Below are 15,800 nucleotides of genomic sequence, written 5' to 3'. Positions count from 1 at the left end.
GCACAAGCAACTTATCTTGTAGTAGAAGAGAGGAGCAAGTACAAAATGGGAAGGGATTGGAACTATTTTAGTTTAGTGGCTATATATAATGGGAATATAATGAGTAGTTGTGGAGTAATAATAGTAATGATAAATGTGAGCAGCACAGAGCTAGTAGTAATGTTGCATGGCAATATATGTTCGTGTGTGTACATTTAGAGATAGAATTGCAATGGAAGCAAATATTTCAGGGTAATAGTTTTCTTTTTCAAAAGTTAGAAGCTTGAGAGGGTTTTATGAAATATTATCTAACTGAGATGAGGTTGGTTAGCATGGAGGGGATGGAGAGGATGAAGAGGAGAAAAAGAGAGGTGTGGAGCACTTCATATACATAATCTAACTTTATACAACTACCCCATTTTAGAGATCAAGAAACCTGACTAGAAAGCTTTAAGTACCTTGCCAATTATAAGATGTGTGTCCTCAATCATGGGCCTGGGGTGGAGCTGAGATTCCACATTTCAAACAAGCCTAGAATTACCAGGGGCAACCTGCACTTTAACAAAAAACACAGGAGATTTGTTTAGGCATTGGAGTTTGAGAAGTACTGCTGTTTACCTAACTTCTACACATGGACTGGGGACTGGTGAGAGAGTATGGCAAAAGGACAAGAGTAAGGGATAGGTTCCAAGGCTTTATTAAAGTAACCAACAGAGAGATCAAGTATGAAAGGGGACAAAAGAGGACCAAATATGGCTATATACTGTCAGACTAGGCAGGGGGTAAGTATCTGATAGTTCCAGCTACATGACTGAAGGCCCAAAGATTATCTAAGCACATGCAATAGCTGAAGGGATAAAAAAATGAATGTTGCCGTAGTTACCATTTGATTTACATAAGGTTATACCTACCCTACAAATATTTACACTCTTACCGATTTTCAAGGGTAACCATCTCCAGTAACTTAAAGATTGTTATATAATGCTGGAAATACAATTCTTAATTTCTTCTCCAATGCATAGGTATTTATAACATGATCCCTTTTATGATAAGCCTAAAACTTTTTAAGCATTACCAATTAGTGTGGCTAATATATCATGTTTAGGAAATCTTGAAAATGATCATAAGTATGGATCACTTATAAAAATCAGTTGGAAGAATTGCTTTGTAATCCACCCAATGTATAGTTTGATATTATTGCTGTCAATCATATTATGCATTATAACAGAATATTTTATAAAGTTGAAGTTTAGAATAATTTGGGGAGGCATTTTTTTTCAGAATAGTAAATAAAAAAGAATAAAATATATTAGCCATAAAAGACCTATAAATTTTAGATTAAAAGTAATATATCCTGTATTAGTCTGCCAAAGGGGTGCTGATCTAAAATACCAGAAATCGATTGGTTTTCATAAAGGATATTTATTTGGGATAGGAGCTTACAGATACCAGGCCATAAAGCGTAAGTTACTTCCCTCACCGAAGTCTATTACCACGTGTTGGAGCAACATGGCTGCCGACGTTTGACAGGGTTCAGACTTCCTGGGTTCCACTCTTCCCAGGTCTTCTCTCTGGGCTTAGGGTTCCATTCTTCCCAGGGCTCCAGCTTTAGCAGCAAACTCCAATATCAAAACTCCAACATTAAGAACCCTTAATTCTGTCTTTTCCCATGCCTTTTCCTGTGAGTCCCCACCACCAAAGGGTGGTGATAAACCTATGAATCCAATATAATCTAATATGCCCAGAGGTAAAGATCAGTTTACAAACATAATCTAATATTTCCTTTTGGAATTTATCAATAATATCAAACTGCTACACTCCATCCTCTGAATTCCAAAAAGACATTACAGTATTAAAAAAATATGTAAGTTACAATGCAAGTACTAAAATCATGTCACAATCAATTTAAAGAAATACAGTTTGTCTTTGGGCAAAGCCCTGACTGCTTTAGACCTCTGAAACTTACAAAACAATTTATCTGCTTCCAATACACAAATGGACAAAGGATAAACATTTTCATTACAATAAGGAGAAATTGGGAGGGAAACATGAGTCACGGTTTCTCTGCAATTCTGTAGACCTGCAAGGAACCCTCTGTTAGATTTCAAAGTCTGAGAGTCACTCTTATAAAGATGGTTTCTTCTCCTGGGGGCCTCATGGGAACCTACCTTTTCCACCGACTTGTCCAATGGCCATTTTCTTGGTTCCACCCTCATCAAGCCTCTGGGTGTTGACCAAGTTCCAGAACTCTCCCTCCAAGAGTGTTGGGGTGATTGCCACACCTTATCCAATTTTTGGATTAGAATCTTATCTACCTAGTACAGTGACATGAAGACAACATTGTCCCTAATCTTTGGTATACAGGTTCAACCCTCTCAGAGCAACAAGTTGACCACCTGGCCTTCCCTAACCTTTAGGGGACAGGTCCACCCCTCTCAGACCTGTGGGGTGCTGACCTTAATCTCCCTAATCCTTGGGGAATATACTCCACCCTCTCTGTACCCTGGGGCAGCAAAACTCTCCTAGAACATCAGACAGGAACATCCACCTTCTTCAACTGCTGGTGCAAACTCACCCTTTCTGTACACATTAATGGGGTTCCACTCTTGGCCCAAGATGATATCCTAATTCCAAATCTCAGTTTCTATGGTTTTCCTCTTGAAGTTGTTCCCTTCAATCTCTCCTTTTCATTCCCTTTTATTCCAGGTTAACAGTGGTTTTGTTCATACAGCTCTCTCAAAAAGTGTTTTGGTATAGCATGCAGGAAGCAGGGGTCCAAGCCATCAGACGGTAAGACGTTCCACAAGTCTTTCCAACATAACTGCATCTTCAATCCTGATTTATAAGTTCCAAGTTTAGTTAAGTCCTCCAATGGGGCACTTTCATCTGGGAGCTTGATTTCCAGAGGTTTGGAATTTCCAAAATCAGTTTCTGTTTTCCTTGTGCCTGACAGTTTAGTCCTCAGCATATCTCTCTCATCTAGTGTTTTGCTATAAGTTGCAAGCAGAAGCCAAGCCACATTCTCTGAGTTTCCTTTGGAAATTTCTTCAGCAAATGCCCAGGCTCGCCATTTTTAAATTCTGCCTTCCATAAAACACCAGGAGTTAATCTTGCTAAGTTCTCTGCAACTTTAAAACATGGACTGTCTTTCCTCCAGTTTCCAATAATAGTTTCATCATTAACTTCTAAAGCATGATAAAAAGTCCCTTTAGCATCCATCTCACAATTATTTCCTTATAAGGCCTTATCAAAAATAACTTTGTGTTTCATATTACTACCAAAAGTCCCTGCAAAGCTATTTAGGTCTTTTCCATTAAGCATCTCACAATTCCTCAAAAAACTACCCATTACCCATTTATAAAACCATTCAGCATTTTGGTAATCGCAAAAGCACTTCCCCACTCCTAGGTACCAAATTTTGTATTAGCCTGCCAAAGGGGTGCTGATCCAAAATACCAGAAATAGATTGGCTTTCAAAAAGGGTATTTATTTGGGATAGGAGCTTACAGATACTAGGCCATAAAGTATAAGTTACTTCCCTCACCAAAGTCTATTTCTACATGTTGGAGCAAGATGGCTGCTGACATCTGACAGGGTCCAGGCTTCTTGGGTTCCATTCTTCCCAGATCTTCTTCTCTCTGGGCTTAGGGTTCCTCTATTCCCAGGGCTCCAGTTTCAGCAGCAAACTCCAATATCAAAACTCCAAACATTAAGAACCCTTAACTCTGTCCTTTGCCATGCCATTCATCTGTGAGTCCCTACCCTTTGGTGCCCTACTGGCACAAGAGGTTTACATAATTACTTAATCCAGTAAACCTATGAATCCAATATAATCTAATATGCCCAGAAGAAAAGATCAGTTTACAAACATAATTCAATATTTCTTTTTGGAATTCATCAATAATACCAAACTGCTACATATCCTTACCCCTAAAATGAATTGTTTGATGTTATTTCTGTATCTCATTGACACCAAAAATCATTCTAATCATAATTTTCATTTTATGTCTTTTTAACGAGAGTATTCTTTCTAATGAGAGTTTTTTAGTTTTGTGTGTGTGAGCTGAGTATAAAAAAGAGCTATACTCACTTACAGTCATATCAAAAGCACCTTAAAACAGGTTAAAACAAATGGGCAAAACTTTTAAAAAAAAATTTAATTATACTTTTTGTCACAATAACTTTCACATAACTTTCAATTATATAATGATATTCTCACAAAAGTTATAGTAATTTAATGATTTGCCTTGGTGTTATTTAAGTCCTGAAAATTTTATTTTTTCAGTATATTTTATGTTATGGAAGACAGAGACCATCAATTTTTATTATTTTTTATTTCTCATAATATGAACCAACTGGCTACTACATACTAAAGAGTTAATAAATTCAGACAAATTGGAATTAGACAAACTAATATACTACATAATTTATTTTCTACCACAGTAAAATATATCCAATTATGTAAGAGAGAAAATTAAACTTAGAGTAAAATAAGGTGCCTAGTTTTTAAAAATAAGAGCTATATTGAGATATCATTAATATATCAGAAAATTCAACTTTTTGTAACCTTTTTAACATGTACAATTCAGACATCTTCAGTTATAGAATTGGAAAACCACTACCACTCTCTAAACTTTCAATATTCTCCAAAGAAGTCCTACACACATTAGCCATCACTCCCCATTCCCCCTCCCTCCTTAGATCCTGGTGACCACTAATCTACTTTCAGTCTGTATAGAATGTATCTTTTATAGTTAAAAGATAGTCCATCCAGGCCTGAAGTGGCACTCCATGTTGTCCAGGATCCAGGTTCCTTCTATCTTTTTACTCTGATGATAAAAGGAGGATGGGAAGGCAAGGAAGAGAGTATGAAAGTCATTATGATATAAAATGTGCTACTAGAGCTCCAACATTAATACTCCCTACTAACTAAGAATTAATGTGAGGAAGGCACAAAGATGAACATGCTGCCTGCATTCAGTGACACTCCTTAGAAGCAGCTCACTCCACTTGCACAGAAAACATAGTCACAGGGCAGCAAAACTAAAGGTCATAGTTTATTCCAATTTGCCATGAGCCTAGCTAAAAATCAGGGGTTCCATTATTAAAAAGAGGGTAAGTTGGATAGTGAGGGATAATTAAAAATTTTTGCCATGGTTTTTAACTCACTTGAACTAATTTATTTGTTAAACTAGAATTTAGAACATTTAAAGGGCAATCCATATAAGAAGTTAGAAACTGCAATGGTGGAATTTCCAGTAGCTTTTGAGAGTAGTGATAAACTATATAAATATTACAAAATAATGTTAGTAACCAGGGTGTAAAATCTATGAGACCAGTCCATGGTTTTCTTTTCCATCACTTTAGCCTCACGTTCTAGTATAGTAGTGGCTGGCACATAGTTGTTCAATAAATACATGGTGAATAAATGGATTCATTACAGAACTAACATTAAATAATAGCAATTTATAGACTACACAGCAGATTTACTTAGATTAGCAAATCATGAAATTAGTTGATAATCCCAACACTCATTACTTATTATTTCCTGTCACATTCAACTTTTCTAGGATTTAAGAGCTGCCTTAAAAGAGATGATCTAGTCATTAAATAAGATGATGAGAAGGTTTGGGTATCACCAAGCTAACATGAAATCTAGCCTCAACACAGAGGGTAGTTTTCATCTTAAGGGTCTATCAATTATTTCTTTATTGGAGCATATATGTGTTCATCAGTTATTTAACAGGTGGTTACAATATGTATGGTTTTACTGAAACTGTCTACTTTTTCCCTTAAATTTATTGCCTACAATTATAATAAGAATTTATTTTCTGAAATCATAAGCCAAAAAGTCAAAGAAGTAAGAGTTCAGCATTTTTAAAGCAATATTTTCATTTTTCTAAATGGATAGCAGGCTATCTGGTTTTTCCAAGAAAGTATTTCTGAAAAATCTATTCCCAAAGAATGTGCATATACTACATACAATTTACATTTTTGTAAAACTTATGTAGTCTAAAATGTATTCAGAAAAGTGTAGAAACTGACATGTCTGATAAATAAGGCATAGTTTCAAATTAGCAATTAATGAACTATTCATGGTGGGATTGTCTCTACTTAAAATTAATCCTAATATCTTCAAGTTTTAAGACTAAATGGCTTTTAGCTTTTTTTACTATTTTTATAGATTTATGAAAAATTAAAGGTATAGTTATACCTCTGCTTTTTGAAATTGAAATTTTAAGTTTATTTCTTAATGGACTAAAGTAGAAGTGGAAGAATCTGAACCTCTGTGCTGCATCTGTTTGCATTTGAAACTCAGAAATTCATTTACTAGCTCTGTGCCTTTAGGAACATTAGGTAGTATCTCTGTTCAATTTTCTTATCTATAAAATAAGAATGATCATAATAATGGGTAGGATTGCTATGTAGATTAAAAGAGATGAAAATAAAGCACTTGGTATACTTCCTGACACATAGTAGAACTTCTGTAAATATTAACTTTCATTACCGAGGATCAACAATGGTGATATAACATAAAAATAATGTGTAATTACATGAGCCCTAAATCTGAAAAGATTACTGTATATATATATATATATATATTCATTGAAATAGTACTTGTAAAAATGCCACACAATGATCTAATATTATATAGAGACATACTCTTATAATGGTTAAGAACACAAGCTCTGAAGTTTCACTGGGTTAAAACTTTCATACTAAAGGACAACCATATTACTCACTTTTTTAATCTCTAAATGAGAAATATAATTGTAAAAATCAAATAAGTTAATACATACAAAATACTTAGACCAATAACTGACGTATGATAACTGTTTAGTAAATTGTCTGTTAATAGCATCCTATTCTGGAGTATGAGTTAATTGGGATTCTGAACTTAATTATGCCTGCGTTTGAATTGACTTCATAATATATTATTGGTAAGACTTTAGCATTTTATTCAGGCGGCTATTAGCTTCCAATCTCTTATCCAAAAATATGGAAAATAATATCTATGGCATAAGATTTTTGTGAGTATCAAAAGAGGAAATGTGAGATAAACTGTAGAAATCCCAGCATAATTCTATTTACCCAGTGCTGACTATATATTATTATACTATATACTAAACCACTAAGCTGTCTTTAAAACTCCCTATTGATTTTTAAATCATTTCACAAATTTTCAGTATCCAAATTATTTTAAAACCCAACCCCACTGAAAAATCCAACTCCTCTGGAAGGTTGGGCTAACCAAGCAGATATAAAGCACACTAATAAGCATTCTTTTTAACAGCAGAGATATCACTATATGAGATGCCAATTCCATTAATTTCTCCAAACTCTGAGTCTGATCTATAATGAATCTAATTTGGCATTCATTATTCCATAAAAAATACTAATTCAAGTACATCTTCTTGACATTTCTGTAGCAATTTGACAGTTATAAACACATTATAACTCTGAAGATTTCCTTTATTGACATGATAGGATTAGAATATTAGAATTCCAGAATCACCAATATTTCCTCTAAAGTTTTGCTTATTTAGCTTAGGCTAAGTACTTCCCGAATTGTTCTTTCTCCCAAGATAACCAGTACAAATGAGAGAAGTATTTCTGATCAAACTCATTTAGCTAGAAACTTATCATGTGAAATAAAATTTCCTGAATTGCATCAAGGATGAAATTCTAACCTAGTGCAATGTCATTGGCAGTTTAATAAGTGGTCCTTAATTTCAAATATCTCTCCCAAAAATAGTTATCTATCCACTTCATGTTAAAATGACTCTTTACTCTTTATGTATGTCCTAGTACTCAGTATCATTGCCTGAGTCAACCCCCACAAAGCACTGAAAAAGGGAGATTAAAGTCAGGGTGAACCAAATCTCTGCATTGGCCTTTAGGGCTAATATTTATTCTCTGAATTGGCTTTGCCTTATAAGACCATCCAGCCAAATAACTCTTTCAATCATTTCTGGAATCTCTGAACATGAGCAGTGGCTTACTATCTAGGTTCCAACATAGCTAATCATATATTAATGTGAGTAATACAAACAAAAGATGTACCTTGGATTGCTTGTCAATATCTTTATAATCAGATTCAAATATAGATAAGTACTCTAGATGTGACCAAGTTCATTAATCTCCTTACGCGCTTTTTATGTTGAAATTCTGTTATTCTGATAAAAGTGTCAATTTAATATTGCAAATACATAACATAGTTCACCTAGAGGAGTAATCTAGCATCTGATAGTACCAAAATAAATTATTGTTCCTGCATTATAAAGTTAAGACCTTAATGCTTGACTTTCAATTTTTAGTACTAGAATGGTAGTAACAATTAAATAACAATTTTAATAACATTTCAGGTTTATTTCAGTATGTTAGAAGTTCATTCTCTGATGGTAATATTTGGCTTCAGCTTCAGCCAAATGTTGATTCTAATGCTCAATCTTTTGACATTTAGCCAAAATGTAATGTGATACATACACCACTTGATTAGAAGGAGAGGCAGGAAGATCACCATAATTCCTTGAATAATTTTTTGAAGCATAAGCATTCAAATCACACTGGCTCTTGGGAGAAACTTCTACACTAACAACTATTAGTCGAGAGTTCGTGCATGGAAAATTAAAGTAGAAAGCAATGGTAGAAGAATGAGAATAGATAGTCCACAAAGTTAATCAACGTGCAGTAGGATTTGTAAAAGGAATGAATGGTAGAGGCAACATTGCCTTACTGACACCTCAACATTAGACTTCCTTAGCCCCCAAAAGTGAGCCAATAAATTTCCATTGTTTAAGCCAAATTCGTGTATGGTATTTGTTTTAGCAACTTGTAAACTTAAACAGTTTTTGCTACTGGGATGTTAGATGCTGCTTTTACAAATACCCAAAAATATGGAAACAGCTTTGGAATTGGGTAATGGGTAGAAGTTGGAAGAATTGTGAGGTGCTTGATAGAAAAAGTCTAGATTGCTTTGAAGAAGCTGTTGGTAGAAAAAATGACATTAAACGTACCTCCCTTCGGGCCTTAGAAGGAATGATGAATGTTGGAAATAGGAGGAAAGGTAATCCTTGTTATAAAGTGGCAGAGAACTTGGCAAAATTGCATTCTGAAGTTGGACAGAAGGCAGAATTTGCAAGTGATGAACTCGGTTAGGTAACTGAAGAGGATATTTCCAAGCTAAGCGTGGAAGATGCAGCCTGGTTTCTCCTTGCAGCTTATAGTAAAATGCAAGAGGAAAGGGATAAGCTGATAATTAAACTCTTAAGCTCAAAGAACCAAAAATTGATTATTTTTAAAATTCTTAATCTATCAGATTGTGTTCTCTGAGACTAGAACCACATATGGCTGTACAAGGACTTCTTTGTCCTGAGAAGTGAATCACCAAAGAATGAGGCTCCATGTGGTGATTTAACTGAACAGCCCTGTGGCAGTTGGAGATTATTTATGAATCCCTAAAAGAGAGTTTATGTTTGCAAACTAGTTTGTTCCTCTGGATGTGATTCCCTTTGGTGCATTAGATTTAGCTGACATATATTGATTAAATTACCTGTTGAGATTAGGGCTTTGATTTGACTACATTAGTAGGGTGTGACTCAAGGTTGAGTCCTTGCCCCTTGGTGGGCTGATATAAACAGACACTCATGGAAGGAGACACAGAAGAAGGTAGAGGAAGAGAGAAAGAGATTCCCATATGCGAGCGGAGAGAAATTTGTCATTTGACAGAAAGAAGAGGGTTCAAAAACTACAGCCCTAGGAAGAGGCATGATCCCTATGCCAGCCTACAGCTGAGATTGAAAAAAGTTGGGCCCACAAAGTCCTAAGAGGAAGAAGGAAGAGGAGACCAGGCAGAGATCAACGACCATCTTGCTTTAACATGTGGCACCTGATTTTGGTGAGAAAGCAACCTTGAGTTGGACTCTTTAGGGCCTTGTCACTGCAAGCTTTTACCCCATGTAAATATCCTTTATAAAAGCAAACAGATTTCTTGTACTTTGCATTGACACCCCTTCTTTGGCTGACAAATGCAAGCCCTTTGCTAAATAGGTTGTGGCTGAACATGGATCCAGTCTGACATTTCAGTGAACATCAGGATTGGAAATGCAGTTATCCAGAAAGGATCTGTGGAAAGTTGTTTTGGCTTATAATTTGGATGCCTAGAACTTTACACAAAGTCAACAAGGTTTTTCTGAAATTTATATGAGCAGAACTACTGCCAGCCTGGACAGAAAGGGACACAGAAGGAACACAAACTAAAGGATGATTTCAAGGGAAGAACTATAGAAGCAAAGGTCAGGACTAAAAAGATCTCAGCCCAAGAAAGAAGGCTCCCCAATGTGTGTGGAAAGGGCAAGTGTTTCCCTGTGCTTGGAGGGGGAGGTCGCCTTCCCCATTACTCAGAGGGTAACTCAGAGGTGGCCTTGCACCCTGCTGTTTAGGGAGAGTGCCACCATGCAATGCTTGGAGATGATGGGCCCTGTGCTCCTGATGATCATGGAGAGTCTGCCGCCATCCAATGCTTGGAGAAGATGGGCCCTAAACCATAGTGTTTGGGGAGATCATGGTCACTCTGCAAGTGCTTGGAAGGGATGGGACTGCAGTTCCATCAAGCCTGGAAGATAAAGCATCAGTCCACAAATGACTCTCAGATTGTGAGATCTAACAGTTTCCCCTGCTGGGTTTTGTACTTGCTTGGGAACCATGACCCCAGTTTCTCTCTCTGGAATAGGAATGCTTATCCTATGCCTGTCCCACCATTGTATCTTGGAAGCAGACACTTTGTTTTCTAAGATTCACAGGTCCGGCAGACAAGAATTTTGCCCCAGGGTGAATTACACCCCTAACTAATTTTGAAGATACTTTGTACTTAGTATTATTACTGAAATAACTTAGGTTTTTTGGATGCTGTGATGGATAGAATGTATTTTGCATGTGGGAAGTACATGTATTTTTGGTGTGCAGAAGGTGACTGTGATGGATTGAATTGGGTACTCCAATTTGGGTGTGTTCTTTATCCTGATCTGCATTCTGGTGCATGTGAACCCATTGCAAAGAGGATCTGTTGAAGTTGTTACTTCAGTTAAGGTAATTGAAACAAGTAGGGCTTTAATCCATATTACTGGAGTCCTTTCTAAGTGGAAAGAAATTTAGATAGAGAAAGGCACTGAAAGAAGCCAGAAGTCAACAGAGCAGAGGAGAAAGGAGAAGACATTGCCATAAGCATTGTCATTTAACAGAAAAACCAAGGATGACCTGCAGTCAATCCCAGAATGTTACAGTATTTTGGGAGAAAGCATCACTTTGCTGATGCCTCAATTTTGGGTTTTTCCTACTGGAAATGTGAGCCAGTAAATTCCCCTTTTTAAATCAACACATTGTATGGTATTTGCTTTATCAGCTGGGAAACTAAGACATAATAGAACATCGTTGTGTATGCATTGATTGCATGTGTGTATGTGTGTATTTAACAGTGTTAAATTAATATTACCAAGAGGATTATCGAAAATACTATTTGCAAACCACATGATGCCCGTGAAGGCATCCAATATCCATAGTCTCACAAGAAGCAAAGGAAACAATAAAGACAAGATGCATGTACTTTAGAGCTACTCCCCACCCCCATTCTGTGCTTTTTATCCCAATATTAAAGAGCTCAAATTAGAATAATAAATCTCAAATAACAATAATTGATGTGAGCTGATAACTGATATTGCTATTTCAGACATATAGTAAAAACTGTCAAATTATATTTAGGCTAATTACTCATATAAAATTTCTCCTAATATTGAATCATTATTTAACATGTTATAATTCTTGAATTAAAATTCAATACCTGTACTAATACAGAATTTTTTGGTTGTATTTTTGTAGGTCTCAGGGTGGAGAACTTTTCCTTTGAATTCCTAACCTGGGAACATAAGGTAAGATTTTATGTTTGGTAATGTCCAGTTTTTAATGGTAAAGGAAATTGGCATAATTTACTTATTTCTTTACCAAAAAGGTTGAAATGGAACCTTTTATTTTTTTATCAAAAATGTTTATGTTCTTGGATAGATTATATTAATACCATTTTTTAGAATAGAATTTTTAGGTTTCCAAGTGAATTTGAAGGCATGGTTCAGAAAGGTAAAGATTTATACCACTGGAAAAAGTTCTTTAGATATGAATGACAATTTTGTATGTTAAATTTTTTTCATTGAGGTCTATTTGATGTCAATGAATAGAGACAATGAATTACCAAAAGGAAACTTACTTTATTACCTGTCAAGATTTATCAGAATTGGTTTCTTGTATGAAAGCTTGATGTTAGAGCTTTAGTGAATTGAAAGTAAAATATGTAACTATAGAAATAGAAATGACAAGAAATAACCTTGACTTCTAGGATGAATTTTGGCTTTATTCATTTGCTAAATTTCTGTGGTTAAACGCATTCTATAAAATGTGTTAAAAATATGAATCTGGATTGTATTAATAATTGATTGCTACAGAATATATGCAAACATAAGTCTATGTGTTTTATTATACATAATGAATTTAATTTTTATTCAACCTTCAGAGATTAACTCTTCCATAATAATAAAAATGATAAAGACTTAGTATATAATCAATACATAACATCCAGATAGTAAGAATATTTATATTATACCTTTCATATTTAGCATAGAATATCTTTGGAAACACAAAGGCAATTGAGTAAAATTCTTATCGATTCTGACATACATAATTATTTAATGTATCTTGAAGAAGGTGTTTTAAGTGACTGGAAGAAACAACCACTTATAGGAATGCTAAGGTGTACTTTTGGTTACATTTTTAGAAACATTGAAATAAGATTATTAAAAACAAGTGTCATATGGAGAAATTCCCCTGCCCTACCTAGAGGAATTTTTTCTGATAAAGGAAGAAATTTTGATGAAATATCTTATTTGGATAGGCATAGAACAATAATTTTATCCTTCCAAAATACTTTTTTTAAGTTATAAATTATAATTTACAATGTACTTGAAGGAATTTTTCTCACAAATTTTTTCAACTTATAAAATGATATAAGGAATGTACTATCATCTCCAGTATCTTAATCTTTTTATAGAAACAAAATACAGACACAGAAAACTACTCATCTTAAGTATTGTCACAAACTGAATACAGCCATATAACCAGTACTAAAATAAAAATTATAGAACATTAGAGCACCCTAGGAGCCCCTTATATTCTTTTCCAGTCACTACATCAAATAGCATTATCTTGACTCCTAAGATGATAGTTTAGTTTGCCTCCTTTCTTACATACTACAAATGAAATAATACAATAGGTACTGCTTCGTTTCTTTTGCCCAACATTATAATTTTAAGATTGTTGAATGTAAAGGTATATTGCTTATTCCTCAACTATGTGAATATACCAAATTATTGGTCCTTTGTATTATCAATAGGGATTTTGATAACTTCCAGACTTTAGCTTTTATAAATACAGTGATATGGACATTCTGGAAAATATACTTAAGGGAACACATATATGTGTTTTCTTGGGTACATAACATGTGCATATGTTTTGATTTAGTAGACACTGACAATGTGCCAAAGTGGTTATATGAGTTTTTGATGGCAATAAATGAGAGATTTGTTGCTCCATATACTTGCTAACACTTGGGATTTTTATCATTTTTATTTTAGCCACTCTTATATATATAGTCACATTAAAATTTTTAATATATTGATGAATTGTAATATTAAAAAATTTTCTATATTTTTGTTTGCTATGAAGATATTCTTATTTTTGAATCACAGTATTTTGCCATTTTTCTACAAGGTTGTATTTTTATTGGGATGCAGGAGTTTTTAATATATTCTTAGTAGTGGTTGCTCTTTTCATATGGTGTCTCTAATATCTTTAATGTTTAAACTCGCATATTTAGTGGGCTCTAGATTTTAAATATATTGTTCTATATTATTATTTCGTACATTTAAGCTAGATAAGTGAACAGCTTTTCACAGTAATTGTTCTGGGTGTATTTTAAACTTTTTCATTGTAAAATTCATATTTAAATATGAAGGCACTAATTTCTGTTTGTTTAATAATTTAAAGTAACTATTAAGATAATTTGTAGTATTTTACAAAGTAAATATATATACATAAATATATAAATTTTGAAAAAAACTTAGCACTATATCACAATTAATATATGACTTGAGCCTTTAATGTTTTATGGTAATTTATTTCCATCTTATAGCATTAACTGAACTGGAAGTCTACAACATTAATATCCTACAAGATCATAAAAATTTGGAATATCTTACTAAACTTTAGACATTCAAATAAAATTATTGTTAAAATTTACTTAATTCTTCCAGATTGTTATGTTTACTAAAGCACAGAAACAAATAGCAGTCGTGATAAATACAGCCTAAGTTGTGATAGAAATGATCAACTAGAGAATACTATTGCATGCAATTCATTAAGATTTTACTTGCCCTGTGAATAAAAAATAATCAAAACATCACATACATATTTTTAAAAACAAACAAAACATTATATGTGTGTATATAATGTTATATATTCAGTCATGCAAATCTTGGTAGTATGTTGCATACCTGTTTCATACCTAACAGGAAAGATGGTATAAAAATCACTTTTAGCTCATCCCTAAAATTCTGAGTCAATGATGCAAATGTGGATATGTTTGCCACAGTTTGCATTGTTCTAATAAACACATTTTTAAAAATTGTATGTTTTTCCTCTTGAAGTAATCATATTGATTTAAATATATTCAGTTTTCCTCAAAAGAGGAAATTTTACAAGATATAATGAAATATAATGGATTGAAATGATTATTTTCAAAGTTTCAATTAGCACAAAAATTTAGACTATTTTTTCATCTCCTGGTCCTTAATCTAAGTCATTTCATTGACTTCGGAGTAACTCATAATTCAATCAATTGAAATGCACTAACATACTAGATAATATAATGTTTGTAATAATTACTGGTTAGTGATAATAATTGACTAAAATATCTTCTTGTTATGTTTGTGAAAAAGTATGATGAAAAAATGACTTTATAGTTTCAAATCCTTGAAACTAAAGATAGATGGTATTTTATTTAATTCCATATATATGGAGAACATGGGATTTATATCAGAACTCTACTTTTTTTTTTGCCATTCTTACCTGCTGTTAGTAGCCAAAGATGTTGAAATATAGACTGTACTAATTAAAAGCCAATTAGGTGATTTTCACCTTTACTACTATTCTCTGTGGCATAATTAGAACAGGAGAGCAAAGATGAAACATAGAAAGGTGGCTTCTTTTATGATTTGCCTAAAATTTTAAGTGTCAGTAGGTCCAATCCTCCCCTAGCCATACGAAGTAGGTAAATTTTGAGTTTATTTGGGAAATGCAGCATAGGTTACATGAATAAATATTTGAGAATTTAATTCATGTTGCCCTGAAGGTAAATGAAAATTTAAAGGGGAAATCCAGTTAAGAAGCACTGATAAAAAATAAATAAAAGTAATTGATGCCAAACACACAAAAGTTTAGTAGTTTCACAGAGGTGACAGTGCTTAGAGATACTTACTGTTCAAAGATATGCGACTAACCTACTGCATAAAGGAAAATAGTGGAAACTAAAGGATTATGTACATGTAGAATGTTTTTTTAATGAACAATTTCAATGTCAATTTAGAGGATTAATTTTTGCAATAATATTCTAATCTGAGGGAGTGGATACCTTTTAAAAAGACAAAAATAAAAAAATACCATCAGAAAAATGTAACTAATGTTTTATTAATCAAAATGAAGATTAAACTTGAGATCGAAAT

At 33.7% G+C, this 15,800-nt stretch overlaps 1 long non-coding RNA gene across 1 annotated transcript in view; it reads left to right on the top strand.

Annotated features, from left to right (window-relative positions):
- LOC131279446 (uncharacterized) overlaps positions 1-15,267 on the top strand; it is a 1,072,160-nt gene extending 1,056,893 nt beyond the window's left edge. The window contains exon 6 of the long non-coding RNA XR_011649401.1: positions 11,854-15,267. This is a non-coding gene — a long non-coding RNA (uncharacterized lncRNA). The remainder of the gene's footprint in view (positions 1-11,853) is intronic.
- The last annotated feature ends 533 nt before the right edge of the window (positions 15,268-15,800 follow it).

This window comes from Dasypus novemcinctus, chromosome 8 (genome assembly GCF_030445035.2).
Source record: "Dasypus novemcinctus isolate mDasNov1 chromosome 8, mDasNov1.1.hap2, whole genome shotgun sequence".
Classification (NCBI taxonomy): Eukaryota; Metazoa; Chordata; class Mammalia; order Cingulata; family Dasypodidae; genus Dasypus; species Dasypus novemcinctus.
The sequence above is the reverse complement of the archived record's forward strand: the minus strand, read 5'-3'. Positions and strand labels throughout refer to the sequence as shown.